At 35.7% G+C, this 17,821-nt stretch overlaps 1 protein-coding gene across 2 annotated transcripts in view; it reads left to right on the top strand.

Annotated features, from left to right (window-relative positions):
- LOC136876979 (EH domain-binding protein 1) overlaps window positions 1-16,989 on the top strand; it is a 414,289-nt gene extending 397,300 nt beyond the window's left edge. The window contains exon 25 of one of the 2 annotated variants that reach the window (XM_067150754.2): window positions 16,599-16,989. The gene's annotated coding sequence lies outside the window, so the exon portion shown is untranslated. The remainder of the gene's footprint in view (window positions 1-16,598) is intronic. The other variant, XM_067150753.2, reaches the window with a different exon arrangement.
- The last annotated feature ends 832 nt before the right edge of the window (window positions 16,990-17,821 follow it).

Below are 17,821 nucleotides of genomic sequence, written 5' to 3'. Positions count from 1 at the left end.
AGTGAAATATTTATAGAGCTCTAAAAATTCGAAGAACATAGGTTAGAGGTTGAATTTTAGTTTAGGCTGTAAATTACCTAAGTATTTCATTTTGAGAGTGTCTGCTAGTATTACATTTGTATGCATACACATTTGTGACCATTGTGCGAGAAAGTTCATGAACATGTGATGTAATTAGTTTCTTTTTCAGGTGTAACACTATTGCCATATGTTTTCTCTTTCAGGTAGTTTATAAATCTATTTATTTCATGTGACATAACCTATAACAGATAAAATATTGAGAAAATTACTCAGCCTAGTTTTCAGTTAGATGTTTGCAGTTGTGTATTTCCAACATGAGTGGAGGTTTTAGGCTATCGGACATTGATATAAGACATGATCCCAACAGTTCCGACATAGAATTTATTGACAGTAAAGAGGAATGCGATGAAGCTGTACATCAATTCATTGATCGTGAAAGTGAAGTATCTGAGCAGGAAACAGAACTTGCAGACAATGTCATAGACAAAAGTAACGGATCCAGTATTGCGATAGCTACTGTTCGTGGTAAAAGTAATAATGACGAGAGTATTGACAACCAGGCAAGATCCTTATACACACCAGGGCCATCAGGTGGCAGTAACCTAGTCAGCAGTGCTGCAGTATCCCATCAAGCCACAACTGCTGCTTCATCATCAGCCTGTGCTCAACCGTATCATGCATTCCAGTCGCAAGAGTTCCAGTATTTATCTCAACAAGGACAATGGTCTTGCAGGACAACCTCTAGTCTAGTCTTTCTCAGTCTTTACCGCTGTAACATTGGTACAAGTCCAGGAACTCCTTACGCTTATCACACTAGTTTGTTTCCTGAATATACCGTATTTACTCGCGTATTAGACCCCTTTTTTTCCCCACTTTTACTGCCAAAAAAGTAAAAGGGGTTCCAAAATCGATAACCTCAAATTTTGTGCTGTGAACACATGACTTCTAGGCTATAAAGAGTTGTAAATTGTACATGTAAATATTCTACACTGTTCTTTAACAAACCTATGAATTTATTTGAGTTATACTGGCTATTTTTGTTGGAAGGAAGTATTTCTAAATGTAAAAAGTCAATAAATGGTGAACACGACTTTTAGGCCTACATATATATATATAATAAAAGTATTGTCTGTACTTTGCTCAGAATTTAAAAAGAATGGTATTTCTATATGTCATGTCCACAGTAACAAGGAAATACACTTTTAATTTTACGTAATTTCTGTCTCTGTCTGTCTGTATGTATGTACACACATCATGAGAAAACAACTGAATTGAATTTAATGAAAATTGGTATGCAAAGTCGGGGAATAAGTCGCTATAGTCTAGGCCATAAATAATTTTATTCACGCTGAGTTAAATGGTAGTTTAGCGGAAGGCCTAAAATTTAATTCTCAAATATTTATGTTATTAGAGGTCATATCTTAATAAAAATCGGTACACAAAGTTGGGAATAAGTCGCTACAATGTAGGCCATAAATAATTTTATTCACGCTGACTGAAATTGTAGTTTAGGGGAGGGCCTAAATTTTAATTCTCAGATATTTGTTATTAGTTGTCTTATCTTAATGAAAATCGGTAGGCAAAATCGGGGAATAAGTCGATATAATCGAGGATAAAAATAATTGTATTCACGATAAGAAAAATGGTAGTTTAGGGGAAGACCTAAATTTTAATTCTCAAATATTTGTTTTTAGTGGTCGTATCGACAAATACTACGTAACTGAAGTTATATAGTATTAAATTTCCGATCATTTATGTCTTATACATTGTTACAGTACCAGCTATTATCACAGAGATATTCAGGTGTAACACTATTGCCGTATCAGCGCCGAGTCATGAGAAAATGGGTAAACAGAATTTGATATACAATAATAAAGTTTTATTATGAATCCACCTGTTCAATACATTATAATGTTGTTACATTTAAAATAACTTCATTAGTTAAAAAGTTATATATGGGACATGTTTCGCTCCCTTACAGAGCATCATCAGCCAAATCTGAATCTCAAATAATTGTTATTTACGTAAATAAAGACTTAAGAACTATTAGAACATTTTTGACAAACTTAAAACTTATTCTATTAGAAGAATCATAAAATATAAAATCTTTGTATACATGGCTTTATTACATGTGCTTAATAGGAAGATACATTAAAATTATGGAAGAGAGTACTAAAATATAAAATAAATAATATATATATTATGTCCAAAATCCTAGAAAGACGTGAAAATCAATCTTAGGAGCTAAATTTGAGGATTTTCTTGGCAATGAGATCTGGTAAAAATGTTATTTATCCCTTGTGGATAAGAGTCTATAAAGATTCAAATTTATCGTCAATTTGATGATTGAACTTATAACAGGATAAATGTTGGTCTTCAAGAAATTTAAATGCTTGTTGTCATGTGACCTCGGCGAATGCTGTTGAAAAGATATGTTCTTATAGATGTCGAGGACCGTTCGTTGAACTAATGGATTTGATAAGGATGATTGAAAGGGACGTAAATCAACGTTTGTATTGAAAGCTGCTGCTTGGTTTATCTTGTTGAATGTCTGTAACAAGAAAAGGAATCTTGTAGGTAATCGGAATTTGTGTTGCTAGTTAAGAGTGTGCTTCTAGAAACTTCACTTACCCCTCCAATTGCTGTTTGTCGGTTTGGTGTTGTCCGAGGTTATGTGGTGACTGTCAGTTCTGTGTCTACTCCTTGTGTTGTAAGAGTGAGGTGGTGGGGGTTGAGGGGAGGGAGTAGGGGTAGGAGGAGAATTGTTTGTGGGTGTGGTTTTGGAAGGGGAATGTCTAGTAGGAGCACAGGGAGGGGTTGGGTTCTTTAATGTTGGATGATTATTAGTTGTTTTGGGAATGAAAACTTTGGCAAAATTACTTTTTTCTAGATTAAGCGTCTTTAAGAGTTTCGGTAATTGTTCGTGTAACGGATTTCTTATTTCAATGTTGTCATTTAAATTTTTTTCCTTATTGAAATACTGGTCTAAGTGGATATAAATATTTTCTAATTCTGTCATTAGTTTACCTTTTTCTATCTTCTTTATAATTTTTAGGTCTTTCTCTATGGTTGTAAATTGGTGGCCTGACTCTCTCATGTGAGCACTCATCGCAGAATGTTTGTTGTGCTTTGTAGCATTAACGTGTTCTAAGTATCTTGTGAGAAAGTTACGGCCAGTTTGGCCAACATATGAACATTTACATTCTACACATGTTAATCTATAGATGCCAGAACTTAGATAAGGGTTCTTGTTGGAATTTATACTTTTGTGGTTGAAAAAAATGTTTCTGTTAGTATTTTGTGTTTTGAATGCTACATTCACATCTCGTTTTTTGATAGGATTAGTTATTTGAAAAATGGCTGGATTGGTGAATGTAAATGTTGCGAATTTGGACTGCTTAGTTTTTTCGGGAGTAAGATTAGTTACTAACTTTGTTTTACTTTATTGATGATCCGATTGACTATATTTATTTTATATCCATTAATTGAGGCCAGATCTTTTATAAAATTGAGTTCCTTTTTTAAGTTACTCTCTGAAAGGCGGATTTTGAAAGCTCTATAAACTAAACTGTAAAAAGCCGCCTGTTTATGTGATTTTGGGTGAAGAGAATCATTTTTTATCGTTAGAGGAGCGTATGATGGTTTTCTAAATATTTGAAATTCAAATCTATCTCTTATTCGTGTTACATTAATATCCAGGAAGTTTATTGAGTTGTTAGTTTCATCTTCTTTCGTGAATTTTATATTTGGGTCAATATTATTTAAGAAAAGATTTTTTCACTATCATTTATTTGGGTATGTATTATGACAAAGGTGTCGTCTACATACCTGATCCAAAGGCAAAGTCCATTTATTTTTGTGTTTATTTTGTTTTGCTCCAAATGATCCATATATATGTCTGCCAGTATCTCCCATTGCTAGGCATGTTTGATGGTAAATCTTTTTATTAAATGTGAAGTAATTATTGTTTAATACAAATTTCAGTAGGTTTACGAATTCATCTATTTCACATCTACTTAATTTACTGTATGTAAGGAGATTGTGTTTGATGATATTGATGGTTTCTTTAACCGGTATATTTGGATACATGTTGGTTACGTCGAATGAAACCATTTTATGTTGTGGTTGTAAATTGAATTTTCCTAGTTTATTACAAAATTCTATTGAATTTTTGATTGTCGATTCGTTGTTAAATTTGTAATGTCTTTTGAGGAAATAGTGTATAAATTTGGATGTTTTATACGTGGGACTATTTCTACTGTTTATTATAGGACGTATGGGTACGTTGGGTTTATGTAATTTGGGCAATGCCCTAGCTGTTGGTAACTTTGGATTCATATTTATCATTTTTTGGTGTTCTTGTTCATTAAATAAAAAAGTAGAATTCTTGAGGATAATTTTTAGATTCCGTTGAATCTTATTTATGGGATCCTGGTTTACGACAGTGTAGGTTTTGTCTGAAAAGAATTCTTCTGTTTTTTCAATATAGTCATTTTTATTTAAGAGGACTGTGGTTTCACCTTTGTCTGCTTTGGTAACAACTACATTATTTTTGTTTAGTTTTGTTTTTAGTGTCATTAATGCATCTTCCTATTAAGCACATGTAATTAAGCCATGTATACAAAGATTTTATATTTTATGATTCTTCTAATAGAATAAGTTTTAAGTTTGTCAAAAATGTTCTAATAGTTCTTAAGTCTTTATTTACGTAAATAACAATTATTTGAGATTCAGATTTGGCTGATGATGCTCTGTAAGGGAGCGAAACATGTCCCATATATAACTTTTTAACTAATGAAGTTATTTTGAATGTAACAACATTATAATGTATTGAACAGGTGGATTCATAATAAAACTTTATTATTGTATATCAACAGATTTCAATACGGATTAAAACATGAGATTAGTCACTTGCAACAAACAGAATTTAACGAAAATCAGTATGTAAAGTCAGAGAATATGGAACTACAGTCTATGCTATAAATAATTTTATAAGATGCACTCTTATCACAGAGTAGAAGATAACTAAATGTGAAGGTCTACAATAGATAGATAGATATGATTTATTTTAACTGGCAAAGTTAGGGACACGTGTCCCTGTCTTACACTTAACCAGTGAAATGCATAATTAACATAAAAATATATAACATACTGAATAAATGAAAAAATAGACTGAAACAAATTACTACGGTACTATGCTATCCTGCTGTACATAAAAATAACTATTATAATACACAATACAAATTAACATTTTGCTTCCTACGAAGAAATTAACATACAACAAAGAACGAATTACAATTTCAATAACAATAATAATAATAATAATAATAATAATAATAATAATATAGATAAACCTACTAATATTTACAATTAATTTGTCCAATTCCAGAAATATATCACATTGACGAATGTTACAGTTTTCATGTGTATACTGTGGGTGAAAAACATTGTAAAATGGGGATAGGGATAAGGATAACTATGCAGGAAACCACAGTTGAGTACTTTCTAACACTAGTGAATAATAATAATAAGAAGAAGAAGAAGGAGGACCCTGGGGAGAAGAAGAAGAAGAAGAAGAAGAAGAATTACCATCATAATAATAATAATAATAATAATAATAATAATAATAATAATAATATGAAGAAGAAGAAGAAGACGACTGTCGCACTACAAGCTCGTTTCATAGAGATAATTTGAACACATACTTTTAAATCTTCCGTGGTTTGATATCCCTCTGACCTCCTGCGAAAGGAAGTTCCATTCACGGCTTGCCACAACAGTGAAGGAATTGTTGTAGGTTGAGGATTTATGCTTAGGAATAGCGAGCAATGTAGAGCTCAGCGCTCTGGTGTTTTTATCATGGTGTTCAGAAAGGCTATGAAATCGTTCATACAGGTAAGATGGGGATTGTAAGGTAAGGATTCGGTGCAATGAAGTCAGGGTATGCAGCTTGCGTCTGTCTTCAAGGCGTAGCCATCCGAGGTCGACGTAAGACTGGGTAACATGATCTGAAAATTTCAGATTACATATAAATCTTACACAGGCATTCTGTGCACGTTGTAGTTTATCTCGAAGCTCGGTTTTCACATCTTTGTAAACTACGTCACAATAATCGAATATTGGAAGAACGAGGGTTTCAACTAGTTTCTTCTTTAAACTGAACGGAAAAGTAAATTTGAAATTGTTTAATGTGTGCAACGTAGCAAAAACTCGTCTACTCACAGATATTATCTGATCCGTCCACGAGAGGTGCTGGTCAATGGTTACTCCGAGATTTATTACGCTCTTGCAAAAGGGCAAAACTTGATTTTGAAGTTGTACCTCGGGGATGGACATACGGAAATTGTCGGAAATAAGTCTTGGGTGGGCAATTACTATAGTTTGGGACTTTTTTGGGTTCAAAATAAGTCCATGCTGGTAAGACCATTTACTTATGGCCTCTAGATCCATGTTGATGTTGATTTTCTCGATTGCATGGAGGTACAATTGTACGTCGTCAGCATAGATGTGACTTTTACAATGTGTCAGCTGTTTAGCTAGGTCGTTGATATAGACAGAAAATAGCAAAGGAGCAAGGGTTGACCCTTGTGGGACACCTCTTTTTACATATTGCCACGAAAAAAATGCACCTTGATTGATGACACGTTGTTGACGTTCGTGTAAATAAGCTCCCAACCATCTCAGAGTACTGTAGGAGAACCCTAGGTGATAAAGTTTGGATAGGAGCAGCTCGTGGTCTACAGAGTCAAATGCTTTGCTGAAGTCCAATAATACAATATAGAAAGCTTATAAAATTGATCAACAATAACATTACATTGACCATTGTTTATTGTGATGTGCTTTGTGTCTTCTGTTGCCACTCATCTCCGATAGATAGGATTACTGCTGTGTACCGATTATTTTTTAAAATTTCCTTTACATTGCACCAAACGATGGCGACAATGGGATAGGAAAGGGCTAGGAATGTGAAGGAAGCGGCCTTGGCCTTAATTAAGGTACAGCCCCAACATTTGCCTGGTGTGAAAATGGGAAAATACGGAATACCATCTTCAGGGGTGCCGACAGTGGGATCGAATCCACTATTTCCAGGATGCAAGCTCACAGCTGCACGCCCCTAACCACACGGCGAACTCTCCCGGTTGTACAGAGTGTAACAGCCTGCCTGAATATTGGCGAGAAGTAGCTGGGGAGTTAGATAACTTTCTTTAGCATGCCATTTCTCTGGTTCATAAATTTTCTGATACTACCGGTACCGGCACGTAACACACTGGTTCATCATAGTATTCGAGCTATTCAATCCCTACTCTGAGGCACTCATTGGAATGAGCAATGTGCATATAACGGAATAATGGCAGAGTAGTGTTCACTGCTGTTTGCGGCCTGGTCCTTCCAGCTCTGAAACTTTGGACTGTTAGATTGACATCCTTGTACTGTTCGTTGAAAGTGAGAAAATGTGCGGTTTTTCATTTGATTGAGTGTTTTATGTGATAAAATTGCTTTTAATCACTACGTTCCTACTGACGTTTTTGTAATGACCTATGCTGACTTCAGTTAGGAAAACCACAAAGTCTGTCTTTCTGAGAATCCCGTTGCAAAGCACGGGTACATCAGCTAGTAAAGTATATGTAAATCTGTTTTAATTGCTCATATCACGTCATTCGTTTCATCTCATTAATTCCTCCGATGAAAGCAACATCAGGAAGGGCAAACGGTCGTAAAAGCTTGCTACGAAGATTCGTCTCATTTCAGACTCCTCCCCGTAGAGAAAAGGGATAAGGGTATCGTGTTATCATATTATGCAATATTGATGCAAAATAACTTAATGGCCAGTCATTTGTCTCTGTCAGTTGACAAGTAGGCCTACCACACAGTAAATCTGATCACTGCTTTCTTTTTAATTGTATTGCGCTGCTAACATCCCTGCTACCGGCGTGTCGTCATTCCAAGTGATGTCATATTCACTGCCATCTCATCAGCCATGCACTGCAATCAAGACAGAGAGCATTTGAGGTCCCGTCTTTTTGAACCTTTTAAAAATAGTTTTGTTCCCGACTATAGAGTCCAAACTGTGTGAAGCTATTCCCAAATGGTTTTTGGAAATGGTCTCTGATATTCCCAGACGGTGTATGTGTAGCAGAAACCACTCCTCCTGAATAAAGCCGTGTTTTTGAAAGTGTGCCAAACCACCAGCTGATAACTAGCGTATGTTACGGGTTGCATTTCCAAATGTAATACATAGTGACTGGAAGCATTCTTTTGATAACTGCAGCTGTTGAAAGCCAGACCCTTATTTTTAAATATATTTCATGCTTGTTCTTTACATTTATCACATCAGGATTTACCTAAACAGTTTTAAATGAGATAAGAGAAACCGTATTCTTTAGCTTAGGTATGGTATCACCCAGATAGTGCTAAAACTTCCACAACGGAAAGAATAAAAATAAATAACAGGAAAGTTTGCCGCATTTATGGAATTTACAGGTGTGGTGGTAATGTACTTTATTATCATAATGTTTAATTTCATACGTTCTTTGTCTCCCATTTTTTATTAACGCATACCCTAGTATGTTTTGTTTGGCATCTCCAAAAATCATTGAAAGTAAATGGGGACATAAAAAATCAGTATTATATTATTATTTGTTAGGTATGTTGGTGAGTAAAATGATTGTGATTGGATTGTTTTTATCACGTTTTAAACCTACTTCTCTCCCAAAAACCCTACATTGGCCCAGGTTATGAGATATTAAATGATCGCTTTGTTAATAATCTCGCCTGCCTATATTAATAGGCCTAGCAACAACCGTGAATATTTCTTAACTAAAGTAAACTTGTTTCCTCATCCTGAGGTGTTCTTTTTTAGACAGGCCCCCAGTGGAAGGGAGTTGCATGTACCATTTTTACCGCAAATCAACCTTCCTGCCATTCGGAAATCGCTGGCATATGGTACCGGGAATCAAACTCAGACTCCCGAGAATGGCAGCTAATTGTGCTAACCATTACGCTGGTGGACATTCTTAACTACAAAACGCAGACACATATACATGACTGATGTGTGCTTGCAATGTGCGGGTCAAACACAAAACTATTCACCTATTTGTGCGAAGTCATCAGAGCTGCAGTAGGCCTACGCTACAGAGGCAGACATTCCTTAACTACGAAACACAGATGTACCGAACGACTTTGACGCATGTTTTCATTACATGGGACATACAGACGAAACTATTCACAAATTTGTGTGATGTCATCAGAGCTGCATAAGGCTTGTAGCCGCTTTGAAACGGAATCGTTGTTCTTCTCTGACAAATTACGTTGGGGGGGGGGTCTTGTGTGCGAGATTTCTTTCTTTCATTTTCTTTGTCTCGAAAAGCCAAGGGGGGTCTAATATTAGAGTAAATACAGTATTATTGATGTTATAGCAAGGGAAGCTACTCAATACCGAATTCAGATAGGTGATCATAATTTTAGCACATTTGTAGATGAGGTAAAGTTGTTATACCTATTAATATTATAATGGCATACATTAAATACCCTTTGTATAGGTGTTACTGGTATCAAATCCTGCATTGCGGATGAATTTTATTGCTGATGCCATGTCACGAAAGAGATTTGAGAAAATAATTCTGTATGCTCATTTCATCAACAATGACACAATTCGAGAAAGTAACCAAGGTATCTTTGTAAATTTAAGCTGATCTGAGATATGATGAATGAAACTTTTTTCTATTGTATATACCCCTACTGAATTTCAGGCTGTTGATGAAATGATAATTCCTTTCAAAGGACGAACTAGGGCAAAATAATACATAAAGTCTAAATCTAAAATGTGGGGCTTTAAAGCGTAGGTTCTCTGAGATTCTGATGGTTTCGTGTCCAAATTTGAAATGTATCAAGGTTGTGTCACAAAACCAGGAGACAATACGAAGCCCAAAATCCAGTTTGGTGTGATCAGTGATAACGTAATCAGTCTAAAAAAAAAATTTTAAAAAAATTACTTTTTCCCGACAATTTATTTACAACCGTCCCCCTAGTGTTGCCACTTCAAAAGAAAGATGTATACTATCGGAATAATCTGATTGAACAGATTACAGGGTGCAGAGCGTAAACTGAAGGATTCAAAGTCACTGTTGAAGGATGGTCGTGGGGCTATATCAGTCACGACATCAAGCGATAATGTTACAGTTGCAGTAAATAGAGATGGATAATCTGCCTAGTCAATACTATGTATTAAAAATGTATTTACATTTCACACTTTATATAGTACATGTTTCGAGAAATATGTTGATTCTCTTCTTCAGGTATATAGGTTAAAATCCATATATTACATTAAGACCTAAAGAAAACTAAAACTGTGACATGTACAATATCATGTATTAAAAATTGATAAAATAATGGCATGGAAGTAAAGTCCATCTTGTCATCTTCATATAAACACGAGATTATGTCTGTGTAGATAAAATGTTGAGCACTGTTGCGATATGACGTCAAATGTGTCCTCATTAATCCAATACTCCCTTATCGAAATCAAATTTGATCATATCAAAAATAGTATAAAATTATGTATAACCAAGTTGTCAAGCCATTCCCTTCAGGTAGTTGATAATTATGCTGCAAGGCTGACATGCGTCTGTCAGAGGAATATAGAGGCAACTGAAGTTGTTCGACGACTGATTGCGGACTCCACACCTCCTTGCACGTCCACTAGAAGAGAGTTGTTTGAGAGTTTTGAGAGTTGTTTACTACTTTGTTAATACATCGATTGTAAATGCCTGGATACTGTAAGAGAGAATAATGACAAAACACAACTTGCAGTATTCAAGGTGTCTATTGCCAACACCATTCTAGAAGTAAGTGCTTCACGCAAAAAAACGTGGGGGACCCTCATCTTCTCCCAAGGGTCCAGTGAAAAAAAGTCAGCATATGGGATGTTCAGTTGAAGTGAGAACAGAACTATCCAGAGAAAGTTGAGCACAACAGTCCTCCAAGATGCCATGATAAAAGTTGCAAAAGGCGTACAAGTACCAGTGCAAGAAATGTAAGGATCCTGTCTGGCCTGAATGCATGCAAGCATTGCATGAGTAGAGAAATTTGAGGTCACTTGTACAGTGCAAACCTTAGACTGCTGCTTTCAGATCAGTAGGAGATTTATGCTCACTAGGGGAACCCGCCAAGTGTAACATCCCGATTTCCCAGAAATATTGCTCAGTGAAAGAGGGGCCGAAATAAGTGAACATGTTTGGGCTTATCCGTAGACACTTGACAGTTTCAGAGAAAATTACAATCAAAGTTTCCAACGTGCTTTATGTGCCTATTAGCACGTAGCAAGTTCAACTGACGCAGTAGCTTTTGCCGCGGCTTCACAGTTTTGCGCCCCATGTTCAAATCCTGATTTATTTTTTTTCCAGGTATATACTTTTGTCCATCCACGATTGTTACACAAATGGTTTTGTTCAATGTATTTGTTTATGTTCTATATAGTAAATGAATTATAAAACATCAATAAATGAATGAAACAACTTATTTAAAACTGTTTTTGGAAAAATGATCCGTTATGCGAGGTTTGTCACAAACTTATTGCCAGCACGTGAAATCTTCAGTAATATTAATGACGTTCTTTTCCCTAGTGATATTCACACCCAGAAATATAACTGTAGCAAACCTGCCTCTGCGCGATGCTTGTGGTGTGCAAAATTTCTATGTTTCGAATGTTTCTATCATCCAAGGGAATGCACCGTATCTCCCTGGCGATATAACAATGAACTTACAAAACATTGTAATCCCTGAAAAACACACATATATAGGCTTATACATAATAAATTTAGAACAATTTTGTGAAACACAGTCGTCATTTTACAATCAACATAACTTCCTTGTATCCACCAACTTGATAAGAAATATTTATATAGTAGGGCCTAGTTGTCAGTAGACATAAGTAGATAAATAAAATTTTCAAAAAAAGTAATTAATTGGGATTTGAACATGGGGTTTAAAAGTGTGAAGCCGCGGTGATAGCCGTTATGCCACCGCATCAAATGAACTTGATACACACTAAAAGCATGTTGGAAACTTCAACCATCATTTTCTTGGAAACGTTAGAGTGTCTACGGATAAGCCGAAACATGTGTTCGCTTGTTTTGACCCCTTTGTCACCGAGCAAAGTTTCTCGGAAATCTGATTGTTACACTTGGTGGGTTCCCCTCATTAGATGTGTTGGCACATTTATGACCAGCGCTACAGACTTTCTGGCCAATGAAGCAGTGAAACCTTACAACATTTTGCAATTGAGACCCTGTGTGTAAATGTATTTCATACTTTTATAAATAGTGAGAACTTTGTAACAATTTGTCATGTTGCGCTGTGACAATGAGATTTTATCATGACATGGCACAACCTCCTTTTTGGGTGTGATATACAGTGTCCAGGTGTCATCTCAGTGCAAAAAAATTTGTCTAGTGTTATGTCATTGTTATAAGTGCATATGTAAAGTTTACATTGCCTCCAGATTGGTTGGATTCTTTGCTTTGTATCCAGAGGGCAAATGATCTTGGACCTGTGCTGATGGTCTGCAAATGCTCACTGTACCCATATGTGGCCATTTCATTTTATACCCTTTATTATTATGAAATGTATCAGATTTGAAAGATTTGGTGTATACGAGTTATATTTAATGTCAATTTGTTTTAAAGAAAAATTTAAATTTTTAACATTTAAATTTAATTTTTTAAATTTTGTCCCTCAAAGAGGTTAACTGTTTGAATGTATATTTTCTCATTTTTACCCCTCTTCTTAAATTGTGTAGCAGACTCACTTCTAAAGTATTTATTAGTTTATAAAACTGAAAATTGCTCCACTTCACTTGGGTATACACTACCACTCAAACGTTTTTGAACACCAATTTAAGATTATTTAAAGTAGAAAATCATGTAAAATGGTTGACTAAAATTTTTAACCAAATTTATGTATCCGGAAATATTCCACCGGAATGGCTCATATCAGAGTTCACCGTGCCAAAAAAGCCAATGTGGAGATTACCACACAGTAAGCTTGATGAGTCATCTCTTTAAAGTGTTCTTGAGGGTGATACACAGAAGAAGACTGTGTGAAGATCAGATAGCCCCTAATTAGTTTGGGTTTGTTAAAGCAGTGGGTACGAGAGAAGCCTTATTCAGTGTGCAGGTACTGTTTCAGAGATGTAGAGATATAAATAAGAATGTATTTGCTTGTTTAATAGACTACCAGAAGGCCTTTGACCATATAAAACAAGAAAAGTTGATGGAGATTTTGAGAAATATTGGAATGGAGGAAAGAGATCTGCAAATCATCAAGGCGCTGTACTGGTGTTGCGTGGTGAAGGAGAACACACCGAAGCAGTCAAAATCCTCAAAGGAGTGAAGCAGGGATGTATCTTATCACCTATACTATTTAATTTGTATTCAGAATACATATTTAGAGAAGCCTTGGAAGAGATAGAAGAAGAAATTTTGATAAATGGAGTGAGATTAAACAACATCCGGTATGCTGATGACACGATTGTATTTGCTGATACTATCAAGCGCTACAATTACTAATGGATAGAATTGTAAGAGTCAGCCACCAATATGGGCTTGAAGTAAACACTGCAAAGACAAAACTCATGGTTATAAGTAAGGAAAATATTGCCGGATTAAACTTGGTTATAAATCAAAAGAGTATAGAAAGGGTAAAACAATATTCATACCATGGAACCATAATAAATGAAGACTGGAATAACTCACAAGAAGTCAAGGTACACATTGGAAAAGCAAGGAGTGTGTTCCAGAAAGTGAGTAATGTGTTTAAAAGCTACAATCTAACTTTAGGAACTAAAATCAGACTTTTGCACTGCTATGTATTTTCTGTTCTTTTTCATGGTGTGGAGACATGGACCTTAAATAAAAACACAGAGAAGAAGCTGGGGGCCTTTGAAACATGGCTTTATAGGCGGATCCTGAGAATTTTGTGGACTCAGTGAATGACAAACGTGGAGATAAGTTGACCAAGATAGTAAAATGCTGAAAGTTGAAGTATCTGGGACATATCATGCGCAATACAGATAGATACGTCCTACATCAGAAAATACTTCAGGGGAAAATCAACAGCAAAAGAGGTCCTGGAAGAAGACTAATATCTTGGCTTGACAATCTTAGAGGCTGGTGCAATATGTTATCAGCTGAACTGTTCCGCGCTGCCACAAACAAGACAAAAATAGTCATCATGATCACCAACATCCAAAACTGATAGGCACCGAGAGGAAGAGAAGAAGAAGGTAGAAATCCATAGAAACACTTAATTCATTTCATAATTCTACATTTATTTGATGAAAGATATAAGGTGAAGCATTAATTACTCTTATGGGAACACTTGCCCTACGTTGTTTTGGAACACAGAATGTGTCTGTAATTCATCTGATGTCGCATGCATAAGCTGATGATGTAGGTATTGGCAGTTAAAAGCAGTTTAGTGCTTTACAAGCAAACTTAAGGTAGACATTGTTTTGTGTTAAGTGTAAGTTTTAAAACAGACAAAAGAGGGGAAATTTTCAACAGAGTGAGTGTTGCAATAGTTAGCTTACTCACAGCAGGTCATAGTATGCTGGAAATAGGAAAGCAAGAATGTGGGTAAGGTGGCTTTGTAATGAGTAGTAAACATAGCCACTTCAAAACAGCACCCATGCTGACAGTGGGGAATGAAGCTGTAAGTGTTCCTACACCAGCAAAGAGATTTCAGGATGCAAATTCCAAAGAATGCAGTGCAGCAAAGAGTTGCCAGCAAGAGGAAAATATATTGGGCCAAACAATACAAAAATTGTACTGTTAATCAGTTTAAAAAATGTGTTATTTATGGATGAAAAGAAAGTTCAGGTGTTTGATATAAAACCCTACATGATTGTTTAATGTGTAAAAGAAGAGTGAATGACACCTCACTGTATATCCACTACAGCTTGACAGGTAATATAAAAAAATGAGGGAGTTATGAATTAAGAATAGTGAAGCTCTTTGAAACACCAGACATCACATCATCAGGTTGTCCTTAGCACAGATGCTCCGTGAGAAAGTATTTCAAGTGCATCGGAGTAAATGGCAACACGAGATATGATTGCCATTAAAGGGAAAAAATTATGTATGTTAGACCTTGCAGTAAGATACGAAACACACTCCGACCAACCAGATGAAGTAGACAGAGAAAAGAAGTCTATCTACCTGCCTACAGTGCCATATTATATGGATAAATGCAAGCTGGAAGACGTAGAAGTGAGGGGTCTTATGATCGGTGCGAGAGGGACAGTCCCTAAGAAGACAATAGAGCTGACCTTCAGCATCAGTACCAAGGAGTTCGACTGGGGACTGAAAGCACTCAGAGTTTCTCTTCTGATACTCGGACACCATTTGTATTCACTAGACTGATACCTATAATTTACTGTTATTTTTTTATTTTTGAATGAAATTGTTTTAGTGTATTCTTTGTCTTTAGGCAGCTTCCAAGTGGAATAAGATTTAGAAAATAAAAAACATTCTCCAATGCCGTGTGAAATCATCTGGGATATGTTTAATTGGCAAGGGTTTCATACAGCAGCAAGATAATGATCTTAAACATTCATCTTCACTATGCAGGAAGTGTGTTGAAAGATTAGAAGCAATATTAAAGTACTAAAAACCGGGCGAGTTGGCCATGTGGTTAAAGGCGCGTGGCTGTGAGCTTGCATCGGGGAGATGGTGGGTTTGAATCCCACTGCCGGCAGCCCTGAAGATGGTTTTCCATGGTTTCCCATTTTCACATCAGGCAAATGCTGGGCCTGTACCTTAATTAAGGCCACGGCCACTTCCTTTCAACTCCTAGGCCTTTCTTATCCCATTGTCGCCATAAGGCCTATCTGTGTCGGTGCGACGTAAAGCAACTAGCAAAAAAAGAAAAGTACTGAAAACCATGGTACTGTGCCCTCAGAGCTCAAACTGCAGCCCGATTGGTGGATAGAGTGATGAGGAAGACACCCTTGACTAAGTAAGTGCACTGTGGAGCCATTTGCAGAAGGAATGGAGGGACATTTCCGAAGAAATTTTGACATACTTAATAGAAAGGTTGCCTTGAGTGTTCAAATTTGGGATCAAAGCAGTGGGAGGTTATGTTGAAGAAAGTAATCTTCAGTTCCATTAAGTAACTCTCTGTGAGTAAATACTAAACTTTAACTCCACTTTTCCAGTAAATCCTGAGAATGAGAGATGTTCAAAAACTTTTGAGCAGTATTGTAGATCCGGTTGACATAACCATATAGCTCACTGAGACAGTGTCCAAGTTTCCAAAGAACTATACGTCTCTTGCAGAGATTGCCCTAGGATTTTCCGAGTCAGCTTATTTGCAATTACTTTTGTTATAGATCGTAATACAGTAGGGCTGTGCCTCTTCCAGAGGTATTTTATTGTATTATTATTATTATTATTATTATAAAATTAGAGGTCCTCTTCTGCCTATGATCAATAGTCCTGTAGAACTTGATTTGGGGACGGTTTAAAATGTATTCGAAGATGTTTAATATTTCATATTATATTCTTCTCTTATTCCAATAGGTTCCAGTGGCAAGCCATACATCCTGTGCTGTAGATTTATGAAGAAGTCTGTATTTGTTTATTCTCTTCAAATGACTGATTCAGAGGAATTAGTTTTATTATATGTGAGTATATGGTTTTTCTAATTCAGTGAAATAGGGTGTAGCACTAGCTCAGGTGTTGCATCATATTTCTCTGCGTACTCATCTGTTAAGACCACGATGGTTGCATAGCATACAGTACAGTTCTTGTGCTTTGTATGCTCTTATTAATTGGTGTGCTATAAACATAGTAAATTGAATCAGGAGATAATATTCCATTATCTACATTGTTGATTATTTCCTTTATCCTCTCTTCTTTTCTAAAGCCATTTGATGTTTTCCACAAAGCAATCCTAGTATTTCATAAAGAATTAAAGTAAATAGTTTGCATAATATTATATGAGACACTGTAAATGAAATATTTTAAAGCTCAGTAATGGGACGTATACATTTTTTTATGCCCGTTTTCTTATGGAACAACATGCATTTGAGAAGCAGTGCAGTTTCCCCTGTTCTTCCCATATTTCACAATTATTTTGATTTATACTGAATACATAATAACAATTTAAGTTTTTCTTTTGCCCAATACGTGCCATACTTGCAACAATATTTGACCATGAAGGCTTGTGCATGCCTCGAAGACAAAAGTTATGCAAAGATGATGTGATAATTCAGTGACACAATTTATTGAATTAAAATCCAGTTTGTATTAGCACAATATGTCTTAACTCATGATTTTAGCATATTGTATTAGCACAATATGTCTTAACTCATGATTTTAGCATATTCTTAAACTTAAATTTTTAATTAGGTCCATTGAATATAGGATGTAACCGCACCTGGCTTGCAGGAGCAAAGAATGATGATGATGATGATGATGGTGATGATGATGATGATGATGATGATGATGATGATGATGATGATGATGATGAAGAAGATACGATGTAAGTTCCAAAAGTCTGTTTTAGACTATGTGAGTTGGACATACTGTGCTGAGGTAGACTATATTCTGATTTGATAAACTGTATCATGGCCATCAGCACTGTATAAGAAAATGGCTTTAATGTTTTATGATTATTGTAATTCAGTGACTGTTATATTTGCAGCTAATACAGGAAAACTTTTGAAATGGAAAGTGACATTCAAGTTATAGATGAAACTTAAGCCACTTTAAACTTCATGCTTGCTCCCTTATCTGGTCGC

Source organism: Anabrus simplex, chromosome 7 (assembly GCF_040414725.1).
Source record: "Anabrus simplex isolate iqAnaSimp1 chromosome 7, ASM4041472v1, whole genome shotgun sequence".
In the NCBI taxonomy this organism is placed as follows: Eukaryota; Metazoa; Arthropoda; class Insecta; order Orthoptera; family Tettigoniidae; genus Anabrus; species Anabrus simplex.
This window is presented reverse-complemented; position numbering and strand designations above follow the sequence as displayed.